This window comes from Phyllobates terribilis, unplaced genomic scaffold, assembly GCF_046119375.1.
Source record: "Phyllobates terribilis strain yellow unplaced genomic scaffold, ASM4611937v1 Scaffold_1__5_contigs__length_1240528914, whole genome shotgun sequence".
NCBI classification, from domain to species: Eukaryota; Metazoa; Chordata; class Amphibia; order Anura; family Dendrobatidae; genus Phyllobates; species Phyllobates terribilis.
The window spans coordinates 1,116,566,810-1,116,590,711 of NW_027362761.1; positions in this window are offsets into that span (position 1 = coordinate 1,116,566,810).

Genomic DNA, 23,902 nt, shown 5'->3' on the forward strand with positions numbered 1-23,902 from the left:
TTATATTTATGTTTTGTTTTATTATTTCAACAAATCTCATCTACACTTTGCTGCAAATTTCTGTAAGGAAATTGACCTACGGTGAGTACTTTAAAATCTAAGGAATATCAATAATTTGTGTAGAATTCAGCACAAATTTCACGCTCCGTATGGGGCTCATTCAGACTTCTTTTTTCTCGTATGAGTTCTATCTGTGGTTTTCACAGATAAAACATCATACCTAGCATAGTTTATAGGGCTGTTGAAGTGGGGTTTTTTTGCAGACTGAGGGGTCTGTATAAAATCGCAGAGACATGTCCAAGATTGATCCAAATGTCAGATTAAAATCATCAATGCAAGTCTATGGGTTCAATAGACTAATAGATAGGAGAAGGTAGAGAAACTTCTTTTTCTGTCATCAGAGGATAACTGATAAAACTTGGACCAACCTCTGATGACACTCTGCTGAAACTCTGATCAAAAACTCTGTAAGTTCTTCTCGCACATGAAAAAAACTGATGTCTGAATGAGATCTAATAATTGACAGGGCCAAATTTGAGAGAACTGCGAAGCAAAATAAGCATGTAATTGTCATGCAAGGTGTGGGGAAGACTAAGTGCAACACGAAGGGAAGCCCAAACACTAGGGAAAGAGGGAGTGGAGACCCCTAGGCAGATCTAATATCACCTTGCTTATCGTACCGTCCCTATAGAGGTTCCACACCTATCGCTGAGCAGGACCCTAAACCCTGAATGTCCCTAGAGCTTGGCCCTAGATAGGGGGGGACGGGGTGAGCACTGGTCAGGCCTCACTACAAACTAAAGACAACAAGGTACACAAACAAAGGGGATACATTTAGCTTGAGCAGACACAAGAGAGATAACGTCAACTGTCCTCCAAGGGCACCAGAGAAGAAGCTAGCCGACTGCTAGTGCTCTCAACCTGCACAGAGGTACATAGAACTATCACCGGTGACTCCCTGGAGCAAACTGAGAGTTTTTAACTACCAAGCAAGGGTGTGTCAATCAGCAGCAGGAGGTGGCGTTCGCCACCGGGTCCTAAAGGAAGAAGGATAAAACTATACTACAAAGATGACAGGATCAAGAAGGCGTCTGCAGTGCCAAGCGCAGTGACTTTCTACAACCAGATCCAGAGAGACTGTCTGTCACACCTGACACACCCATGACGATAACAAATGCGGGTTTTGGTGCAAATTTTGCTGCAAACCCATTGTACATTGCGGAAATAAACCGTACCAAATGTGCAGTTGTTAATTTGCTTTTAAAAAGATACTAATTCTTTCCAATAGTCTCAGGATCTGGTATAGTTTACATTACAGACCCTATGCGACCCTGTTTTTAATTCCATGCATGCTTTCCTGCTCTCCAGGTGCACGTTGGAGTCAGCAGTGATCACAATGTAGCTTCCTCTCTCTCTCCGCCAGCCAGACACCTGCTCCTGGTGCTTTTCTAAAGATATAACAGTTTTCAACAAGAGCAAAAATTGAGAAAGTCCCCTAACAGCTGGCACTGGTAACTCTCCACTCCTTTATAGATCTCGGCCACCTGGACATTTGCTGACATTAGACTGTGTTAGGAAAAAAAAAGACATGGCGAGGTTTTAGGTTTCACTACAAATATAAATAGCTGGGTTTCTTGCACCTGAAGGTTACTCAACCACGTCATAAGGAATAGTGATTTATTTCAGATAGCTACTTCAGTCATACTTGGCGCCATTCATGTTAAAGATTTCACAGTCTCCTACGTCAATGGAGACAAAGGAACTCGGAATATTTCTGCAGCAGTGATGATAAAAATGTACCAATATGAAAAGCTAATCATTTCATGTGGATTATAATTAAACGAAAATGACAAGCTTTCTTCACTTAATTAAATAAAAAGCTTTAAGTTATAAAAAAAAAGTCAAACCAAAAAATGTGGATTTTTTCGGTGCTTAAAGCTGAAAAGAGTCCTGGGATTTTTATATAGGTCTTATTTTAGCGTTTGCTTTTCATCTTTTTATTTTATAGCTTTTTATGTGAATGCCCCCTGCATGTTGTGCAGTTGTTTGCTACTGTTTGCTGTTTCGCAATCTGACTTATGTTTGCGTCCATTATTCTGCCAGTGATTGTGTTCCCCCAACACCCTGATCCTGATCTTACAACCTTTACAATTAGTGACATCATGAGGATCTGTTCTAGGTCCCAATCACCCAATGATCAATATGACAACTAAGCATGATACCTATAGGAGGTTGAGTCTGTGAGGTTAATGACGCGCCCCCTGGGCCAGTGCTGTTAGGGATACCCGGAGCCGGATCAGATGGGGGTTGTAGTCTCCGAGTGGCTGTGACCCGGTCCGTGCCCAGGGTGTCAAGCTCAGTGTGTGGCAGTCCTACAGATGTTATTAGTTCTTTGTGTCGACTACGCCACCCGTTGATTTGCGGTCAATACGGCCGCCGCTGCAGCAGGGTCCACTGAGGCTGATGATGTGAGTGCAGCTTAGGTAGTATAACCCCCAACGGGAGGGGTATAGCCTCAGGGGGTCAGCCGTGGAGGATGGTGGTTGTGAAGGTGCAGCAAGGAGACTCAGAGGCATAAAATGCAGTTCCAGGGTTTTACTTACTGGTGTTGCTCGGGTCACTGTGTACAGCAGTGACCACCCAAGCCGTGCTGCGTCCACCAGGTCCTGGACTCGGTCAACTCCCAGGCAACTCCGGAGTGTGGTCCTGAGCTCCTTTCTGTCTCTCCCTTCTTCTGGCCGTTCCCACCAGGGATCCACCTAAGTCCGGCTCCCTCGGGCCTCTTGTTGGTCAAGCCTCCTCTGGGCTCCCTGACCCTATTCTTGGTCTGCCTTCCGGGTGGATTTAGTGGGTGATCGTGGCAGATCCTGCCCACGACCTCCGGTTCCTGGCTAAGGTGTGCTGTAGCCTCTGCCAGCTTGGGATCCGGTACCCTGTTGCCGACCCTTCACCCTATTAGCTCTCTTATGGGCTCTTGGGGTCCCCTCTGCGCCTCTGGGTCTCTCTCTCTTCTCCTCTGCTCTGCTTCTCAGGTTACACTCTGACAGACTGACGTCTCACAGACTGACAACTGACTGACTGACGTCTCACAGACTGACCCTGATCTAAGATGGTGCCCACCTTATATACTCCCTCTATGTGTGAGCTCAGGTGACCAGCACCCAATGAGCTCCTAACTTTACCCAGGCTGCTCCCCCTATCTGCCCCTACACTACTGGGATGTTCCACCCCCCTCCCACTCCAGCCAGGAACAGACACTGTCGTACCTGCACATTTCTCTAGTGGGAGTACCATCAGTCTGTTCCCCGGAAATGGGATGTGTGTAGTGCATGCAGCTAACTGAGCTCAGTTCCACACTCCATCCTTACCCGGGAGTGGAATATCACACCTCTGGGTTGAGGTGCAATACCCCTGTAGCAGCCGAATCCTCAGGGTGCTACATTAACAATCCCCCCTACTTATCAGAGATAAATCAGTGGAGAAAGAGAAACATATGCCTTAAGTGTCTAATACATGCAGGGCCGGCATTAGGGGGAAGATTAGGAAATTGTCCAGAGTCCCCCCAAGCATCTACAGGAAGATCTTCACTGATAATAGCATTAAAGCTTCCGATCTGAAGACTGTTTCAGGACCTTTGGTGACATCATGATCATGTATTGTCATGTGACCGTGATTTCACCACAAGTCCTGTACTCTGCATGTTCTGTGTGTGTCTCTTTGTGTGTGTCTCTTTGTGTGTGTCTCATTGTGTGTGGTTGAGCCTAGTATGTATGGGCTCCTGGTACGTCCTCTCTGTAGCCCATACAGATGGATACCTGTGGATGGATCATCTTTAATGACTAAACTTAACCCCTTCACGACCTTTGATGTACATTTACGTCATATGTCGTGTCTCTGCCTTTGATGTCGGCTTGCATGCCGAGCCCCTATTTTTCCCCGCACATGATGGCTGATTTAATCAGTCATCATGTGCCTCTAACAGCCGTGGGTGGAGTCTCTGACAGCGGCATTTAACACACACCGGTAGAGGGACACGTTATTCCACTCGCCCATTGGCGCGCTCGTGATGTGATCGCGGGGAGCGACGGGTTGCGTGAAAGCTGGGCATCTGCTGATGACCTCCATGCCTGTCATTATGATTCTCCTGTGAACGGAGGCCCACAAAAGTTTTTAAAAATATGAAAAAAATAAAAAAACACAAAAGTTCAAATCACCCCCCTTTTAACTAATTAAAAATAAAACAATTAAAAAAAATAATAAAAAAAATACACATACCGTATTTTTTGGACTAGAAGATGCATTTTCCCTCCCCAAATTTGGGAGGAAAATGTGGGTGCATCTCATTGTCCGAACATAGCTTACCAAGGGGTGTGACGGCAGTGGAGCGGGGTCACAGGAGGCAGGGTCGCTGCTGCAGGAAGCTGACGGCGGCAGGACTGGGGCGATGATGCCGGCCCTGGGCTGGGAAAAGGGAGCATCCCAGCGGTGCGAGTCTGCGGGCCCTGGGTGGTGAGGCAAGAGCGGAGTCCCTGCTCTGCCCATTGATTTTCCTGTTGTGGGCTGCAGGAACATGGCCGCCTCCGGCGGCGCATGCGCAGATTTAGATCTCGGCTCAGGAAAACTAGTGCCATCCCCGCATGTGATGTCACAGGTCTCTGCAGGTAATAGTGACACCGCTCTACTGCCGGCTTATTACTATTCAAGTAAGCAGACAACAGACTGGACACCGCACTCATCGCACATGGCTCTGGGGGACAAAAAGGCACAAAGGAGGAGACACTCGGATACAGCACAGGGACAACACAGCCCCTGAAACAAGTGTCACTGAAGATGCTTCTTTTCAGGGAAGGGGCAGGGGCTGTGACAATAACCTTAGCCTCTGCTCCCTGATGATGTGTCATTTCAGGGAGGGGCAGGTACTGTGATAATGACCACAGCCTTTGCCCCCTGCTCTGATAATGCTTTGTTTGAGTATTCCAGCATGCACTGGGGATACTCAATCGAACCGTCATCACACTGGAAGTACAGAAAAAAAATACAAAATAGCCTTATTTTTCAGACTGTAAGATGCACTTTTTCCCTCCAAAATTTGGGAGGAAAATGGGGATGCGTCTTATAGTCCGAATGTAGCTTGCTGGGGGGGGGGGGCGGAGGCAGTGGAGCGGGGTCACAGGAGGCAGGGTCTCTGCTCCAGGAAGCTGGCGGTGGCAGGAGTGGGGCGATGGTGTGGGCCTTGGGCTGGGACAAGGGGGCGTTCCGGCCGTGTGAGGCAGGAGCCATTGATATCCTGGAGGTGAGCTTCAGGAAAATGGTGCCGGCATATGCGCAGATTTAGATCTCGGCTCAATGACGAGTCGAGATCTCAGTCTGTGCATGTGCCATCGTCATTTTCCTGAAGCCCACCACCAGTAGATCAATGTGCACAGCGGGGACTCCGCTCCTGACTCGCAGCACCGACATTTTCCTGAAGCCCTCCGCAGGGAGATCAATGGCTCCTGCCTTGCACCACCGGGACACTCCAGCACCTGCAGCATTGCCCCACTCCTGTCGCTGCTGGCTTCTTGCAGCGGCAACCCTGCTCCTGCCTCCTGTGACCCCGCTTCACTGCCAACACCCCTACCCCTCTCCACGGTAAGCTAAATTTGGACTATAAGACGGACCCCCATTTTCACATTAAAATTATTTTCCTCCTCTAAATTTGGGGTGAATCTTATGGTCCGGTGCATCTTATATTCTGAAAAATCTGGTAGTTATATAGTGTAGTTAGGCAACGGTAGGGAATTTTTCAAGCAAGTATATTAGAAAATAGTTTAGACTATGGGTCTAAATTGATAGGGAAAAATTAGTTTCCTTCGGACCACCCCTTTAAGTGGATGATCCTATGAAAATGTTCTTCTTACTGACTTTCCAGTTCATATAACCTATTTTATTAAGCGTTTTTAGGTAATTCATATAAGGAGTCCTGTGTTCAAAATACTCATCTCTTGGTCAGAGTGTAAGTGGTTATGTAGCACCCTGAGGACTCGGCTGCTACAGGGGTATTACACCTCAAGCCAGAGGTGTGGTATTCCACTCCCGGGTAAGGATGGAGTGTGGAACTGAGCTCAGTTAGCTGCATACACTACATACATCCCATTTCCGGGGGACAGATCCACGGTACTCCCACCAGTATATGTGCAGGTACGACAGCGTCTGTCCCTGGCTGGAGTGGGAGGGGGGGTGGAACATCCCAGTAGTGTAGGGGCAGATAGGGGGAGCAGTCTGGGTAAGGCTAGGAGCTCATTGGGTGCTGGTCACCTGAGCTCACACATAGAGGGAGTATATAAGGTGGGCACCATCTTAGGACAGGGTCTTTTGTAGAGTGAGTCTTTAGCCTGAGGAGCAGAGCAGAGAAGCTCAGCCAGAAGGGCTGACAGGGAGTTGTGGTTCCGGCTGGGCCCAGCTCCAAGGCCAAGTCTGAGAGAGAGAGAGAGGAGTCAGAAGGACCCAGAGAGAAGAAGAAGGAACCCCAAGACCCCAGAATACAAACAGCAGGGTGAAGGGTTGGCACCCAGGGTACCGGATCCCAAGCTGGCAGAGGCCAAAGCACACCTTAGCCAGAGACCGGAGGTCGTGGGCAGGATCTGCCACGACCCTCACTAAATCCACTAGGAAGGCATACCAGGTATAGGGTCAGGGAACCCAGAAGGGGTGTACCCACCAAGAGACCCGAGGGAGCCGGACATAGGTGGATCCCTGGTGAGAACGGCCAGAAGAGAGGGAAAGTCAGACAGGAGCTCAGGACCACGCTCCAGAATTGCTTGGGGGTTGGCCAAGTCCAGGACCTGGTGGACGCAGCACGGCTCGGGTGGTCGCTTCAGGCCAGAGTGACCATAAGAACACCCGTAAGTAAAAACCCCTGAACTGCACAGCCCGACTCTGAGTCTTCTTGCTTAGCTCTCCTGCACCTGCACAACCACCATCCTCTACATCTGACCCCCTGAGGCTATACCCCTCCCGTTGGGGGTTATACTACCAGAGCTGCACACATACCACCAGCCTCAGCGGACCCTTCTGCAGCGGCGGCCTTTTGACCGCAAATCAACGGGTGGCGTAGTCGACACTAAGGACCTTTACCAACATCTGTAAAGACTGCCACACACTGAGTTTGACACTAGACTGTGATGCTAGAGATGTCCATCAGCGTGAGAGAACTGCCCCTGGAACTGACAATCACAAAGTTGCCCCGGGACCACCTTCAATGTGGGCGGAGACAGAACAAGAGAGCGAAGATGGGTGCAGCCTGGAGGAGTCTGGAGAGAGCGCACCCGGAGACAAGAAGTCTGGAGAGGACTCCGGAGAAGTCGCACCCGGAGATGGAAGGAGAGTCAGGCAGCACCGACCCAGTGGTCAGGAGCCTGCTGCAAGCAACAACCCCACTAGGCTTAGTGGAGATCCTGGCACAGCTCCCCCGAGACCGGGAGTGTGCGCAGACCGAGCTGGAGCGCCTCGCACGGAGGATGGCCCAGGTGCAGCGAGAAACGCTGACGGAGTGGAGCCGAGAGATGGCCCTGCAGGCAAGAACCCGCCAGCGAAGCACGCCACCCGAGACGAGGAGACAGACCGCCTCTGAGGATGGTGCAGGAGGAGTGAAGGCCGGAGACGGCGCCGAGGAGGGAGCTGAACAGATGGAGGCAGGTAAAGGGGACGTCACTACCCCGAGCCGAGAAACCGCGTGCCTGCCCCAGCTCCCCGTCGCAGAGCCCGAAATTCCCCCTGCCGTGCCCGTCGCTGCATCGTCACCGCTCCAGACAAGGCCTCAAGCAGAAGCCGCGGCCGCGACCCCTGTGACGTCACGCGCCTCAACCCTGAGCGCGGCAAAGCAGGAAACACCACCGGCCTGGTCGCAAGGTCTAGTACCCCCGGGCGCCGCAGTTCCAACAGCGCCCTCTACCTCCACTGAGCCACCGGCGTGGTCGCTGGGCCAAGTTACCCCGGGCGCCGCCGTCTTCACGGTGCCCTTTACCTTCAGGGTGCCCCAAGCCTGGTCGCAAGGCCTAGTGAACCCGGGCGCCGCTTCCACCACCGCGCCCTCAACTTCCACCGTGCCGCACCTGGGTGAAGACTTGTTTGCCCAGCATACGTGCCCGGATGGGCAGCCCTTTGTGTGGCCACCGGAGTTCCACCATCCCCGACTCCAGAAAGAAAGACCTCTGGATGAGCCCCTGATCCCGGCTCCGGCGCCCGTCAAGATGACCCCGCTCTTGTTAGAGGAGGCGCAGTTTGAGTGGGACCCCGCAGGAGGAGACCTCATCGGGTTCACTCAAGAAACCCGGGCGGCTGCAGCGGAGCGTGCAGAGTGCTGCCGCCAGCAGTTGGAAGCCTTTGACCGAGAAAGAAGAGAGAGGCGGGTCCGCGAGCAGCGGCTGCAAATAAAAAGTGCAGAGCAGAAGAGCCGGACCAGGAGGAACCCCCGTGCAGCCCACGGTCCCCGTGCCACCGGGACTGTAATTAAATTCCAACTACAGCACGGTTGGGGTTTCATCAGGGATCATCACACCCCCGGCGACGTCTTTGTCACCCGCAGAGACGTGGAGTCCCATCTGCCGGAGGGACACAGAGGTCGTGACCTATATGTAGGGGACGAGGTCACGTTCACCCGGCACAAGTGTGCCAAAGGACCCTACGCCCTCCATGTACACCGGCTGACGGAGGAGGAGCTACGGTGTGAAGAGGAGCAAGAGGACCCGGACGGGTCTGAAGGAGGAGCAGGAGTACGCCGTCATTAAAGTACGGTAAAGAGACTGTACATAGTTACCCGTCAGGGTATATGCCATGCTGCTAATTTAAATATGTTCCCCGTTGGGACAAGTGTGAACTGTTCCAGTGTGTCCCATCTCCCCACAGGCTGAGGACTGTGAGCAGCCATCCCTTTTCCCCACTGGTCGAGGACTGAGAGCGGCCATACCTTCCCTTGTATATAGTTGCGCTTTCTAAAGTGCCCCCTACCGGTTTTATAGGAAAGCTGTGTTTTTCTTTCCAGAAGAGACTGTCGCACTTTACCCGGTCACAAGTTGCACCGTGGCCGGAGGAACAAGAATGTTTATATGAAAAAGTTTTATGCTGATAATATCTATATGATGTTTTATATGTTTATGTTTTATGAAAAAAATTGTAAGTTTGTGGATGTTTTTATTCTTTTACAGCCCGAGGACGTGCTGTGATTTACCAGGGGGGAATGTAGCACCCTGAGGACTCGGCTGCTACAGGGGTAATACACCTCAAGCCAGAGGTGTGGTATTCCACTCCCGGGTAAGGATGGAGTGTGGAACTGAGCTCAGTTAGCTGCATACACTACATACATCCCATTTCCGGGGGACAGATCGACGGTACTCCCACCAGTATATGTGCAGGTACGACAGCGTCTGTCCCTGGCTGGAGTGGGAGGGGGGTGGAACATCCCAGTAGTGTAGGGGCAGATAGGGGGAGCAGTCTGGGTAAGGCTAGGAGCTCATTGGGTGCTGGTCACCTGAGCTCACACATAGAGGGAGTATATAAGGTGGGCACCATCTTAGGACAGGGTCTTTTGTAGAGTGAGTCTTTAGCCTGAGGAGCAGAGCAGAGAAGCTCAGCCAGAAGGGCTGACAGGGAGTTGTGGTTCCGGCTGGGCCCAGCTCCAAGGCCAAGTCTGAGAGAGAGAGAGAGGAGTCAGAAGGACCCAGAGAGAAGAAGAAGGAACCTCAAGACCCCAGAATACAAACAGCAGGGTGAAGGGTTGGCACCCAGGGTACCGGATCCCAAGCTGGCAGAGGCCAAAGCACACCTTAGCCAGAGACCGGAGTTCGTGGGCAGGATCTGCCACGACCCTCACTAAATCCACTAGGAAGGCATACCAGGTATAGGGTCAGGGAACCCAGAAGGGGTGTACCCACCAAGAGACCCGAGGGAGCCGGACATAGGTGGATCCCTGGTGAGAACGGCCAGAAGAGAGGGAAAGTCAGACAGGAGCTCAGGACCACGCTCCAGAATTGCTTGGGGGTTGGCCAAGTCCAGGACCTGGTGGACGCAGCACGGCTCGGGTGGTCGCTTCAGGCCAGAGTGACCATAAGAACACCCGTAAGTAAAAACCCCTGAACTGCACAGCCCGACTCTGAGTCTTCTTGCTTAGCTCTCCTGCACCTGCACAACCACCATCCTCTACATCTGACCCCCTGAGGCTATACCCCTCCCGTTGGGGGTTATACTACCAGAGCTGCACACATACCACCAGCCTCAGCGGACCCTTCTGCAGCGGCGGCCTTTTGACCGCAAATCAACGGGTGGCGTAGTCGACACTAAGGACCTTTACCAACATCTGTAAAGACTGCCACACACTGAGTTTGACACCCTGGGCACGGACCGGGTCGCCGCCACTCGGAGACTACAACCCCCATCTGATCCGGCTCCGGGTAATCCCCAAACAGCAGTGGCCCAGGGGGCGCGTCAGTTACAAAGAGCATGTCTCTCTAGAGGACCTGTCCTGTATGACACAGACAGCCCAATGATGTGAATGGACGTGTGTGTGTCTGTCTGTCTGTCTCTGTGTGGTTGAGCCTAGAAGTATGGGCTCTTGGGGGTATATACTATATATATGAAGACATATATACAGTTGAAACCAGAAGTTTACATACACTATATAAAAAGACACATTTGCATGTTTTTCTCAGTCTTGGATACTAGTTTTCAAAATTTTGGATGGAACAAAGTCTTGAACAGTTTTTTACCAGGAGCTGGAATTTTCGCTTTGTTTCTTCTACTGTGGTCAGTTGCAGAGTTTTTGGACTCATACAGCTTCTTTTGTTACTATTATCTCCTCAGACTTCTGTGATTTATGCAACTGGAATCTATGTCATTCACATGACCAGCTGGTTAACCTGTCATTTGGTATAAGCTCCCCGAGTTGATACTCAGAGACTGTTCATACTACATAACATTCATCTTTGCAAACTTCTGTGATTTCTACAAACCCACAGAACTGCTGGTTAACTCATCATTTGCCACAAGCATCAAAAACTGTTATTATTGTCTGTTCACATTACTTGCACCTGCTACTGGTTAACTCATTGTTTACTGCTAGATTCCTAAACTGTTATTAGAGACTGTTTTCACTGTCTTACAATCAGCTTTGGATTCTATAACTTGCATCTGCTCTGGTTAACCCATCATTTGTTGAAAACATCACAAACTGTTATTAGAGTCAGTTCACATTATGTGTTCTGTTTTAGACAGGCCATTTTCCTCTGCACCTGCCCTCTTGTTTCTGTGGTTTCCAGTGTGACTTTCCTAGCTTTTCTGCTGTCCAGCATAGCCTGTTGTCCAAGTCCTCGTTGTTCCACTTGTCTTCCAGTCTGCTGTACAAATGCCATTGGTCCTTGTTTCTACCCTGACCAATGACTTCATGAATCAATTTCACCAGGTGAGCCTAGCAAATACTCAGGACATGGATTCCAATGGATACAAAGGATTTGCTTTTTCTGGACTGGTTTTGCAACTTGCTGTAACCCAAGGAGACAGTGGCGTACCGCCAATGGCGGCAGGCCATGCCACTGCTATGGGGCCCGTGAGCCGGGAGGGACCTGAAGCAGTGGGGGAATGAGGAGGATAGGTGAGTATTGGGAAGGGGAGGAAGTGCCCGCTACTAAAGAGAATGCATATTCACTCTTCTCCACACCCATAGTCCTGGCGTGGAGAGAAGTGAATATACCGACAGCAGCAGCTCACCTCGCCATCTGAGAGCACACGATGCTCAGATGCCGACATGAACTGCCTGGCAGACAGGACATAGCAGCGCTGGAGCAGAGGTGAGGAAGGAAGGTGAGTATAAGTGTTTATTGTTTTGTGTGTGCAGTAATGGGGCCACACATACCAGGATTGGGGGATGAGGGGGCCACACATACCAGGATTGGGGGATGAGGGGGCCACACATACCAGGATTGGGGAATGAGGGGTGCCATACATACAAGGATGGGGAAATTTACCAGTAGATGCTGCATTTCCCACCCTAGGCTTATACTTAGGTTGGCTTATTTAAAATATACGGTATTTTAAAATCAGTGAGTACGTGCATCTTACCCTATGGGGTGTGTAATATACTGTATTGAGGACTATGGGGAGTGCATTATATTCTATGGAGGACCATGGGAAGTTCATTATACTATATGGAGGATTATGGAGGGCAATTATACTATATGGAGGATTATGGGGTGCTCATTATACTATATGGAAGGCTATGTGGGGCCATTATAATATTTTTAGGGCTATGTGGGGGGCCATTATACTGTATGAAAGCAATTATATGGTGTGAAGGTATGTGTGGGGTCCATCATACTGTTTGGAGGGCTGTGTGGGGCCATTATACTGCTTGGAGGGCTAGTGCAGGCCATTATACTGTATGGAGGGCTGTGTGGGAGTCACAGTTGGGGGATCATACTATGTTGAGGTCACCATACTTTGCTTTGGGAGTTGAAGTGGGGTACAATAGGGTCATTATACTGTGCATGTGGAGGCTAATGTGGAGGAATGCACCATGGGGGTATCATACTGTGTTTGGCGGGCACTTTTATTTGCATAATACTTTATGGGGGCAATGAAAGAGGAATCTAGGACTTCAGCAGGAGGAAAATTACTAAGTAAAGGCTAGAAAGTTGTGAGATCTGCTCTTCTGTGAGACAGACAAATATTTATTTCTTTTTTTGTGGGGGGGGGGGGGCAATTAGAGCTTCTGCTATGGGGCCCCATGATTTCTATGTACGCTCCTGCAAGGAGAGTTTGCCCACACTGTGCAAAACCTCTTAGTTCATATGGATGCACTGTCTCATACTCCTGTGGGTTCACCACCGGCTCCTCAACACCTGCCACAGCCTAAGACCTAGCTGGGACCTTCCACTTGTGGAACATCTCCACATTTACCTACTCCTGCCCATTTTGATGGAGATCCTAAAACCAGCTGAAGCTTTGTGAATCACTGTACATTTTGAGCTTTGTATCCAACATTTTTTTTGATCAATTAAATGTAGCATACATTTTTTCTTTGCTATCTGGAGGTGCTTTTACGTGGGCTGCTTCATTATGGGAGCAGGTCATACTTTACCATTCTTTCTGACTGCTTTACATAGAGTGTTTGACGACTCAGGTCTTGTCCACTCATCTGCAGATTCCATACTGTGGCTCTGCCATGGGACTAACATTGTGGGACACTACGTTATCCACCATTTCTACTGAGTTGGCCAAGAACAATGGCTCTCCCATGACTATCTTCTACGGCGGCCTATTCAGTTGTATCAAAGATGAACTTGCTGATGGAGAATTGCCCCTTCCCATAGTGACTTGATTTCCATCAACCCCAGAATGGACTTACGTTTTAATGAATGGTCAAGGGAAAAATCTCTAGATTCCTATGTCCTACAATCTTGAGCATCTTCAAAATCTCCTCCCAGAGTGGCAGTACTGGAACCTATGTAAGTCGCTTGGAAGAGAATATCATCAGCTGAAAGATCTCATCACCTTACTAAAGAACTCTGTTTATATTGTGCTCATGTGGCGCCCCTGAGGGTTCAGTCACCACAGGGGTACTGCACCTCAGATAGAGGTGTGGTATCTCCTCTCCCAGGTAAGGATGGACCATCACACAAGACCCCACTTCACACTCAACACTACACCACTCCTGTCCTGTAGGGGGCCTAAATGCACCAGGGTGCTGCCCCGGTCCGGGATAGAGGAGATGGGGGGGAACCAAAGATAGGGGGAACCAAGTAGTGGGTGAGGGTGGAGGAAACACTTACAGGAAGCACTTATAGAATCATATATAATATTTGGCCATCTTTAGTTCGAGGTCTTTGATTGTGGGTCTTCTGTCAGGGTCCAGCAAGAGTCTGTAGCTGGCTGAGGATTCGCGGTCCTCGCTCTCTGGCCTTGAGACGAGGAGCGGGTCAGAGTTAACAAGTGTCTCTGCCCGGTCAGGGTCCTGTTCTAAGAAGGCCTTGGAGGGGAGCAGAGGAGATAGGCTCCACAGGCAAAAGGATCCCAGGGGGATATGGACGGAGCGGAGTCGCCACCTGTACTCTTCACTCTGGCCTAGCCAGAGGGATTCCTGCTGCAAAAGGGGTAACCGGCCCTCGATATCTGACTCTGTCACTTCACGTCTGAGTCAGAAAAGCCCGGAGGCTTAGTGGATCCCTGGGGGATACGGATGGAGCGGAGTCGCCACCTGTATCTCTCAACCTGCGTTTACCCAGGGGGACCCAGCCTTACACCACGTTCATACCACACACAGTCAGGAGAGGACTCAGTGGGAGAACTTACTAAGGAGAGGAACACACCAGCGGGGTCTTGACAGGTGCTCCTAGTCTACCTGGGGAGTGCTGAATCCCTTCCTGGTGGCCGCAGCGCTCCACGAGAAGCAGAGAGAGGCTTTGCAGCTGCTACTTCACCAAAGTGAGTAAAGCTTGGATGACTTCACCTACTGCCTCCGTTTGTTCATTCCTGCGCGGCACTGCACCTCCCCACAACTCTCCAGATCTTCCTCACTGCCCTGAGGCCTACTCCGCCTGTGGGAAGTAGTACCAACCAAGCTGCCAGAACACCGGCCTCAGAGGACTGTTGCAGCGCTGGTGGCCTTCACCAGAAACCACAGGTGGCGTAGTCGAACAACCACTCATCCAAAAGCCCATTTTTCATGTGACAGCCCTGGGCACGGACCTGGTCACGGCCACGACAACATTCCCCACCACCACCATACATTGGCCCGGCTCCGAGTAACCCCACCGCTCAGGGAGGGCAAGTCACTGAACCGGATAATTCTCACACAAATTATTCTAAACTGAATGCAAACAGGGAAACTTCAGACCCTAGGTGAAGAAGAAGAAATTGCCTTGGAGTTAACTCTTTCCTTCACTAAAGACAAACTGCTCATGCCTATATCTGTTTCCTTTGGTTCCACTGCATTCATGGGACAAGCGTTCATTGATTCCGGAGTAGCAGAGAATTATATGAACTTCTCTCTTGCCAACAAGCTGAAAATGCCTTTTGTGTCTTTGTGAATGCCTCTGAAGCTAATCTCTGTGAATCGGTCAATAGTATCTGGTGGTCATATCTAATTTCTCTTCAGATTAGACCTCTACAAATTGAGAACATTCCTTTTTTAATTTTGCCACTTTTTGACACATCAGTGCTTTTCAGACTTGTGGCTACGCCTACATGGCCCTATTATTGATTGATCATCCGAACCAGATTGCCTAATGGGGATCATCTTGTTTTCATAAATGCATCAAGGCTCTATCTTAACCACCTTCTCTGAAACTCTGCTCTGCCTCCATAACCTTCAATTTGCCTGCTCTCTACCAGAAGTTTGCAGATGTTTTCTCTAAGCAGAGGGCCGAGACACTACCACCTCATCAGCCGTTTATCTGTACCATTCCCCTTCTTACAGGTACTAAGCCACCCACAGGGAGAGTTTATCCACTTTCTCTCCCTGAGACCAAGGTGATATCTGCCTACATGAAAGAAATCTGGGAAAGGAGTTTATCCAAAAACCTTCATCTTCAGCCTGTGCAGGCTTCTTCATAAAAAAGAAAGGTCTCTGAGAACAAGCACAGACTATTGAAGTCTGAATAAAATCATACTGAAAAGCATTTCCCCTAATCTTTGAACTAATTGCCAGAATTAAAGGCACAACTATCTTCACCAAGTTTGACCTGCGTGGAGTTTATAACCTGATCCATATCAAAGAGGATGACTAATGGAAGACAGCATTTAACACCAGTGATGTTCATTGTGAATATCTAGTTTCGGATTATGCAACACACCGGAATTTTTTGAGCACTTTGTGATGTCCTGTACCAGAACGGCATTGTCTGTCTGGATGATATCCTTATCCTCTCTGGCAACCTAGGTTCTCAGCGCACTCACAATTGCTCTGTTCTGAAGAGACTACGACAAAACCATCTTTATGGAGAATGTCTCTTTGAGCGTCATGAACTGCATTTCCTCGGATACATCATCTCATCTGAAGGTCTGCATATGGATCTGACTCGCCCAGGGGGATATGGGGGAAACTCGGTACCCAGGCCTTGACCTTCTGTGGGATGTCACGGCAGTCGGCTCCCGGGCCCGTACCCTGGGGTCACTCTTTAAAAGGGGGTCTGCTACTCGAAGGGATGAATAACAGTTTTGTCTCGTGATGCCACCTGTGGTTCCCGATAATGGGTACCGTCGCTGCTGCAGACCTCTGGAGCAGATGTTAGGGCAGCTTGGTTGGTGCGGCTCTCCACAGGCAGAGCACAGCTCCAGGGCGGTGTAAGTGCAGATGGTGATGCTGGGCGTTGTAGTGCAGGAGTGATAATGTGGCAGAAATAACTGACAGAAACAGTGGGGTGCAGTCATCCGAGTTTACTCACAGTTATTCAGGTTCCTCAGGTAGCACTGTACAGGTGTCGGCCTCCCACGCCGCGCTGCGTTTACCAGGCTGGGGTTAAGCACTCCCTCAAGTATTTCAAGAGCACTTAACGGGACCCCTCTCTTTATGTTCCTTTCTTAGCCGACTTCCCGCGCTGGGTCTCTCCCTCCTGCCCTGCGCCCCGCCACACAAAGTCCCAAACGGGTACCTTGAGATCCCTCTGGGCAACTTGAAGTTCCCGGACCTGACTTGGTGCCCTTTTCGGCGGCTTAGGTGCGAAAGTGGCAACTGCACCCTGAAAGTGCAGAAGCCTTCGGTTTTCTAGCTGAGACGTAAAGTAACTCGACCAGCCCAGGGACCGGTTCCCTTCTTGTAGCCTGATCCCTCTGACGCCTGGCAGATTCGGGCGTACGGGTGCCGTCCTGCACTCACCGTACCCCCTGGGATTCCTTCTGTTACTGGAGCCTTCCTCCCTAGCTCCCACTCCTCTCTCAGCCTTGGGCATGACAGGCCGAGCCTGCCTCCCGAGCAGAGCTCCTGAAGAGCCTCTGCTCCCTTCACTTCTCCTCCTCTGACTGAACTCAACTCTCTCTCTAAGATGGATTCGCTTTTTATATATGTATCTTCAAGTGCTCCCCTGTTCTGCGTCCTCCACCCACATCCACTACATGGTTCCCCCTCACCTTGGTACCCCCCCACTCCAGCCAGGGACGGGGCAGCGGAAGAAGTGCATAATGCCCTTCCAGCCGGCCTGGAGTAGTGTAGTGTTGAGTGCAGGTGTTAGTGTCCCGGGCAGTACTCCATCCTTACCTGAGAGAAGGAGATGCCACACCTCTTGGTGAGGTGCAGTACCTCTGTGGCGACCAAACCCTCAGGGGCGCCACAGATCCAGAGAAAGTTTCCGCCATTGTGAATTGGACACAACTCGTTTGTTCTGAAAGCCCTCCAAATATTGCCCAGCATTGCAAATTATTACCGCCAAATCATTATTAGTAATTGTAATTACTCTCAAGTGTTTGTTTATCTTATGGCCCTAATTTGGCGATATAGTTGGATTCTGCTATCCAAGCCTTCTAAGACGTTAAATATCAATTTTCTACTGTCCTGTCCTAAACCATCCTGAAGTCAACAGACTGTTCTTCCCCGAAGTGAATGCCTCTGCTATTGGTATAGAAAAAGTTCTCTCAGAAAATTTCTCTAGATCTTTAAAACATCTCTGTAGGCTCTTCCCCCAAGAAATGTTCTCCAGCAAAATCAAGTTATTCCATTGGTGACCTTAAATTCTTAGCCAAAAAACTGCTATTGAAGAATGGTAACAGTTCCCAGTAATAATCTATACAGATCACCAAAATCTGGAATATCTTCAGCCTTCCAATAGTCTGTTTTCCTGCCAAGCTCAGTGGTGACAATTCTTTTCACGTATTCATTTCATCTCCACCTACTGTTCATCAAAGAAAAAGTACAGAGCTGAAGTCCTTTGATCTTTGTGATGCCCCTAAAAACGTGCCTCTGTGTCTGCCGGCGGGGGATATCACGCACAGAGGTTCTACCACACGGATCCGTAACAATAGCCTTATTGATTATATACTCCTTGATGCTCCTAAATTAGGTATTATTCCTTAAAATTTATTGCACCTTTGCGTCTAGAGAGTGAATGATAATTTTCAGGAGTGAATGATAATTTTCAGGAGTGAATGATAATTTTCAAGATTTCAAATATAAAACATTAATGATAATAATAGATGCATCGCATGTCTCACTACTTGTGCACAAAGGAGGTTTCCTGGGGCTAATTAGATTTTTGTTTGTCCTCTGCTAATTTCTTATTATTTTTTAGTGGATTTCATAGATAGTGGCATTTGAGGCTTTTAAATAACAAGGGCTAGGAAAACATCTCTAAGGAGTTTGTATGTTCTCCCCGTGTTTGCGTGGGTTTTCTCCAGGTTCTCTGGTTTCCTCACAAACTCCAAGGACATACTGATAGATAATTTAGATTGTGAGCCCCAATGGGGACAGTGATGAAACTGTCTGTAAAGTGCTGTGGAATTAATGACGCTATATGAGCGAAATAAAACAAAATAAAAATATATATGGTATGTATATAAGGAAAGAATCAAATTCCTTTGATTTCCATCTCCAATGTTCTGTTTGATTCTACGTTTACACCTCAACTCTGGGCCTTCGTGAGAATAAGATGGGTTACATTACTTCCTATGAATATTTTTTTAGCCATATACTGTAGTCTTTGATAAATTATTCATTTTAAAATGACAATAACCAAAAATAAAGCATAAGCCAACACTTCCTCAGCTCCCGTGAATATCCTTTAGTCATTGGATCGAGCCTTGTAAAAGAAGCCAGAAAACCTCGCTTCATTAACCTCTCTGTCCCCGCTCATTGTCCTTGCTCACCACGTTCAGTATGGATTTCGGAGTGGGGTTAGTTAATCTGTCATTTTGACTAAACTCAAAGCTTCCCATAGACAGTGTGTTCCGGACTGGAATATAAGGCTTGATGTAAATGAATGCGTGCCACCACTGCTCTTTTCACAGAGTACAAAGGAGCGAAATTGCTGTGTGTAAATGTGGAAAATGCTGATATTTTGTTTCTATATATAGCTTGTCTTTGGAGTGCCGGGTTTCATTGGTGCCGTTTCCTGGGAGTTTTTGGCTTCTTATCGCTGTTTTTCAGAGAGCTGAATACAAATGAGACTGTTGAGCATTGCACCCAAGAATCCTGGGCGAGAACACTGGTGACTGCTCGCCATTCTTCTGAGCCTGAGCGATTATTGGAAGGAATGTGCAATCTAACTTTACACAATGGAGCACAAACTATAATTAGTGAAGGTGTATTAAATTTTTAACGCCGGCTTCCCTGGATGCACCTGATTTCAAGCATCAGTGCAGCGCAGACAACATTTTGCAGAACTCTGTGTCTTTCAGTCTACTGTCTGAGCAAGGAGCACCGGAGACAATAGCGCTCAAGTCATACAAGTCGAACAAAACACCCAAGACCTAACAAGTCAGCAAGTGCCTATTTTTGGGTATAATGACTTATACCAGAAGAGAACTCAGGACTGGGCGCAAGGGGCAGCATACCCTGCGAAAGGATGCACAAAGTGCAACTGGCAATAAATCATCGCAGCTCGACAGCTGTCATATATGACTGACAGGTCTAATCGTAACGACACGTCCAAGGCGTCCAAAAAGGTTCAATTCAATTAGGTTTCATATGATTTTTTTTTTTCTTTCTTTAGTTTGAGTAAAGACGTTCCTCTATGCAGAACTGAGTTGTTACAAGGAACTTGTCATAGAGACTGGCCATTTTCTGTCTTCTACTGTTTCCAAACTTTAAACCGAGGGGAGCTATTGTACTGAAGAGCCTTTTCGAAGTGCAGATAAGAGACAAAAAAATAGTTTGCCACATAATGCCTTAGCTGTGTGCTTAACAGGTTTATAAAACTTTCATATTCTTGAACTAGTCTTACAATAGGTCATAAATATGAGATCTTATATAGTCCAACACCCCCCACCCCAATTAGTCAACTGAATGAAGGTGCCATGATGCTCCAGATAGCTCGCCGTAGCATTCTCAAGTTGTAGAGCTGTGCCACGTCCGGTGCACTGTTGTCTATTTATTCATCTGATAAACAGGAGTATTGGAAGTTGTACCCACATTAGTCTGATATTCATAACCTTACTACATAAAGAGCTTAATGTTGAGGTGAGTCCAAGGAAAACATCAGCTGACGTTGGAGCGATGAATCTGTTGTAGATGACGACGATGAAAGGGAACATTTTCCTATTGAATTTTTAAATAGCTTAACTCCATCAGGCATGCCAAATCATTGACTTAAAGTGGGCACCATTATTATGATGTTGAGAAATTTGAATACAAAACGAGGACTCTGCAATTGTACACTATTAGTTGTAACATCATTGAATAGAAATGTTTTTGAGGCAGAGATTTTAACAGGATCAGTTGAAGCAGATAAGGCACACAGAGAGATTTCCACGTGATCTGCCCTGGGCAATTCACTTTTTGAAAAGGCAAACGTCTCTGTAATTTTTTAAATTTTATTTTTGCTTTCGTTAATGCCATTTACTAATTTATTAATTACGACAAATTTGCTGTTTATCACGTAAAAAGGCTGAAAGTAAATAGACATAGGTCATTTTGAGTTAGTTTTTGTTATGTAGAGCACACTTTTCTAGCTTCCGAAACTTATTTGTTTCAGAAATCGTGCTGCTAGTCTGAATCATAAGTCATCAATAGTGATGAGCGAGCACTAAAATGCTCGGGTACTCGTTGCTCAGGTCGAACAAGTTGGAATACTCGGGTGCTCAACCCGAGCAACGAGCCCAATGTAAGTCTATGGGAAACTCGAGCATTTTTCAGGCGGCTCCTCCCGGCGGTCTGCAGAGGGCCTAAAAATTGGCCAAATCGACGGGAACAGTGCTCAAATGACATGGGAACAGCATGGGGAAGACCCCTGGAAGCATTTCTGACTCCAAGGTCACTGCTGTCAACAACGTTGTCAGAGTATTACACCACTTTTACGGACTCACAATAAAACATACAAAAACAAAACCAAAATAGATTTTCCTGGGAAATATGTTAAGGAACATCCTTTCCAGGGTAATGACTTGTATATAAGGCAAAATAAATAACAAAAACCAAAAGTACTCCTCCACCGTTTGGGCTATGTTCACACGTAGCATTTTTGATGCGTTTTTGCACTTTCGCATTGCTTTCAACCAAGACAAATGCATTCATTGGGAAATGTCATTTTAACATTTTACAACCTTATCTGGCCATGTGGTGTGTGACACATCATCAGACACATGCATACAGTGCTGAAAAGACATGGGAACAGCATGGGGAAGACCTCTGGAAGCATCTCTGACTCCCAGGTCACTGCCTAAAAGTGTGCCCATCATAAGTGATCCCGCCATGCATCTGTCGGTGCAGACTTGCAACAATCACCGTCCACGTCCTTGTCCCAGTGCAGCGTTCAGTTGTCCCTACCCCATTCCTTGGAATGCAAGCGCAAGTATGCAGCCAGCCACCCATCCACCCACAGGCTGCAATACTATACTGCCAAATTTTTGACAGCTGCTTGCACTTGAAATGTGGCCTTTTAGGCTCGTGGAGGTGGAAGTGGCCACAATCTTATGGCGGCGGCGACCGGGTATCCATACTCGGTCCCCAGCCGCCACTATTTGTCCCGGTACCGTCTCCGCCTTCCACAAGCACGGGTCCCACAACATTACCCGTGCCCTCCCCAGTGCACTTACTGGGAAGGACCGCCTAACCACAAACACATGGTCAAGTGAATGTGGCCAGGGACGGTACGGAGCCAGTCCACAGCTTTTTTTGCTGAGAGTTGTATTTCACAACAGCCATATTCTTTAGCTCTAATGCAGCTTGTTGCAGAAGCAATGGCAGCCCGTCCAACATCAACTCGCACTTGTCGGTGGTGCTTTGACACACAAACATCTTTCTTTGCGCATTTAATTTCATGACTACAGAGTTGGGCAATGGCCTGATCTGCAATGCGGTTTGAGAAATAACATGTATAAGCACGTCCAATACACATTAAAAAAGCAGCCATAGAGTGTCCGGGAACCTTCCCCCACACTTTTCTTAGCCAGGGCTGCTTCTCGGCAGGGATGGACAGACCCACCAGAAAACCGGAGACTCCTCCGGTGGGCCCTGGCTTCTCCTTCAGGAGAGTTCATAGTGCCGAGGTGAGGCCATGATAATGATAGAGACCACCATCTGCTTAGTTTTCTGTTACTTGGAATGCAAGCGCAGGTATGCAGCCAGCCACCCACCCACCCACAGGCCGCAATACTAAACTGCCAGATTTCTGGGCAGCTGCTTGCACTTGAAATGTGGCCTTTTAGGCTCGTGGAGGTGGAAGCTTTTCACAACCTCATGCCTCATGTCCATACTCAGTCCCCAGCCGTCACTATTTCTCCCGGTGTTGTCTCCGCCTTCTTCAAGCGCTGGTCCCTGAACATTACTGCTGGTACTTTTCTGTGGGAATCTGCTTGATTCCTACCAGCCTGGAATATTTCCGGTAAACTATGGTACGACACCATGGTATTAACACTGCCCCCAGTACCAGTAGCGAAGCCACCCCCAATTTCCTTCTCAGGAATTTTATTTGGTAGACTGAGTGGCTGCCCAAATACATTAGTTTCTCACAAAGGAGCTGAAGATAAAGTGGCAGTAGGTGCAAGTTTCTCCAGCCTGTTAGATATTAGAGGGTGAACGGCAGCACATTGGATCAGTGGTTAGCACTGAAGCCTTGCAGCGCTGGGATCCTGGGTTCAAATCCCAGCAAGGACAGCATCTGCAAGGACTTTGTATGTTCTCCCGGTGTTTGCGTGTGTTTCCTCTGACGCGCCCCCTGGGCCGTGGGGCACTCGGCAGCCGGGCCTCTGTGTCTGCCGGCAGGGGATATCACGGTGGCAGGCCCGGTCTGTGACCCAGGGTGGTCAGTAAAAAGGGGGGAATATTTATATGGGATTTGGAAAGTTCGTGACGCCACCTGTGAAATACGGCTAAAGGGAGCCGCCGCTGTGGAGCAGTCCTCTGGAGTGGGTGTTACGGCAGCAGGGATGGTGTGGCTCTCCACAGGTAGAGCTAGCTCCAGGGCAGTGTAGGGGTAGATGGTGATGCAAGAGAGAGACGGCCGGACAGTCCAGGAGGAAAGGCGGACACTCACACGGGGGTAAGCTTCAGTACCTTTACTGGTGATGCTGCAGGCACGGTCCAGTGTACTCCGGGCGAAGGGTGCACTTTTGGACTCTCCCCAGTGAGCGGTGTAAGGCAGCGCTAGTCATCATACTGGGGGATACTCGCTGCACCGGGTCAATTAATGCACACCAGCAATGTCTTTTCAGTATTTTCAGAATGCAGCAGTTTATTATTTTTTCAGAAACCGCAGTTCACACATATAATGTCCACGAGCCCCAAGTGGCAGACAGGCCCACTTGGCTCCAGGTACAGCCTTCAGCAAGGTAATAATATAGCAATGTCCATATCAATGTCCATATAACGCAGTGTATTACCTTTGCCGGGTTTAGCTGCTTCAGTCCATTTGGTTTGCCACCACTGTGGCTTTGCGGCTTCCCAGATGGGGGTCTCTAGCCGTCGCTCCCTCTAAGGCTACTGGTATGCTTACACCGCCAACATCCAGCCTGCGCCTTTCAGGACTCTTCACCAAGCCGGCTTTCCCTGCAAGGCCACTAGCATCCACACACAGGATCCAGGCTCGACCTTTCAGGATGCCAGGCTTCACTCGGCCTCACTAGGCCTCACACGAATGGTGTCCCACACACGGGAACAGGCCTCACGCCTATCACACTGTCTCAAGACTACCAGGGTTTATATATCCTGTAGCACACACACACACACATACACAGACAGGACCTTAGCTGATGTCACAGTTATGTGTTCAGACCTTCTGTGTGCAAAAGG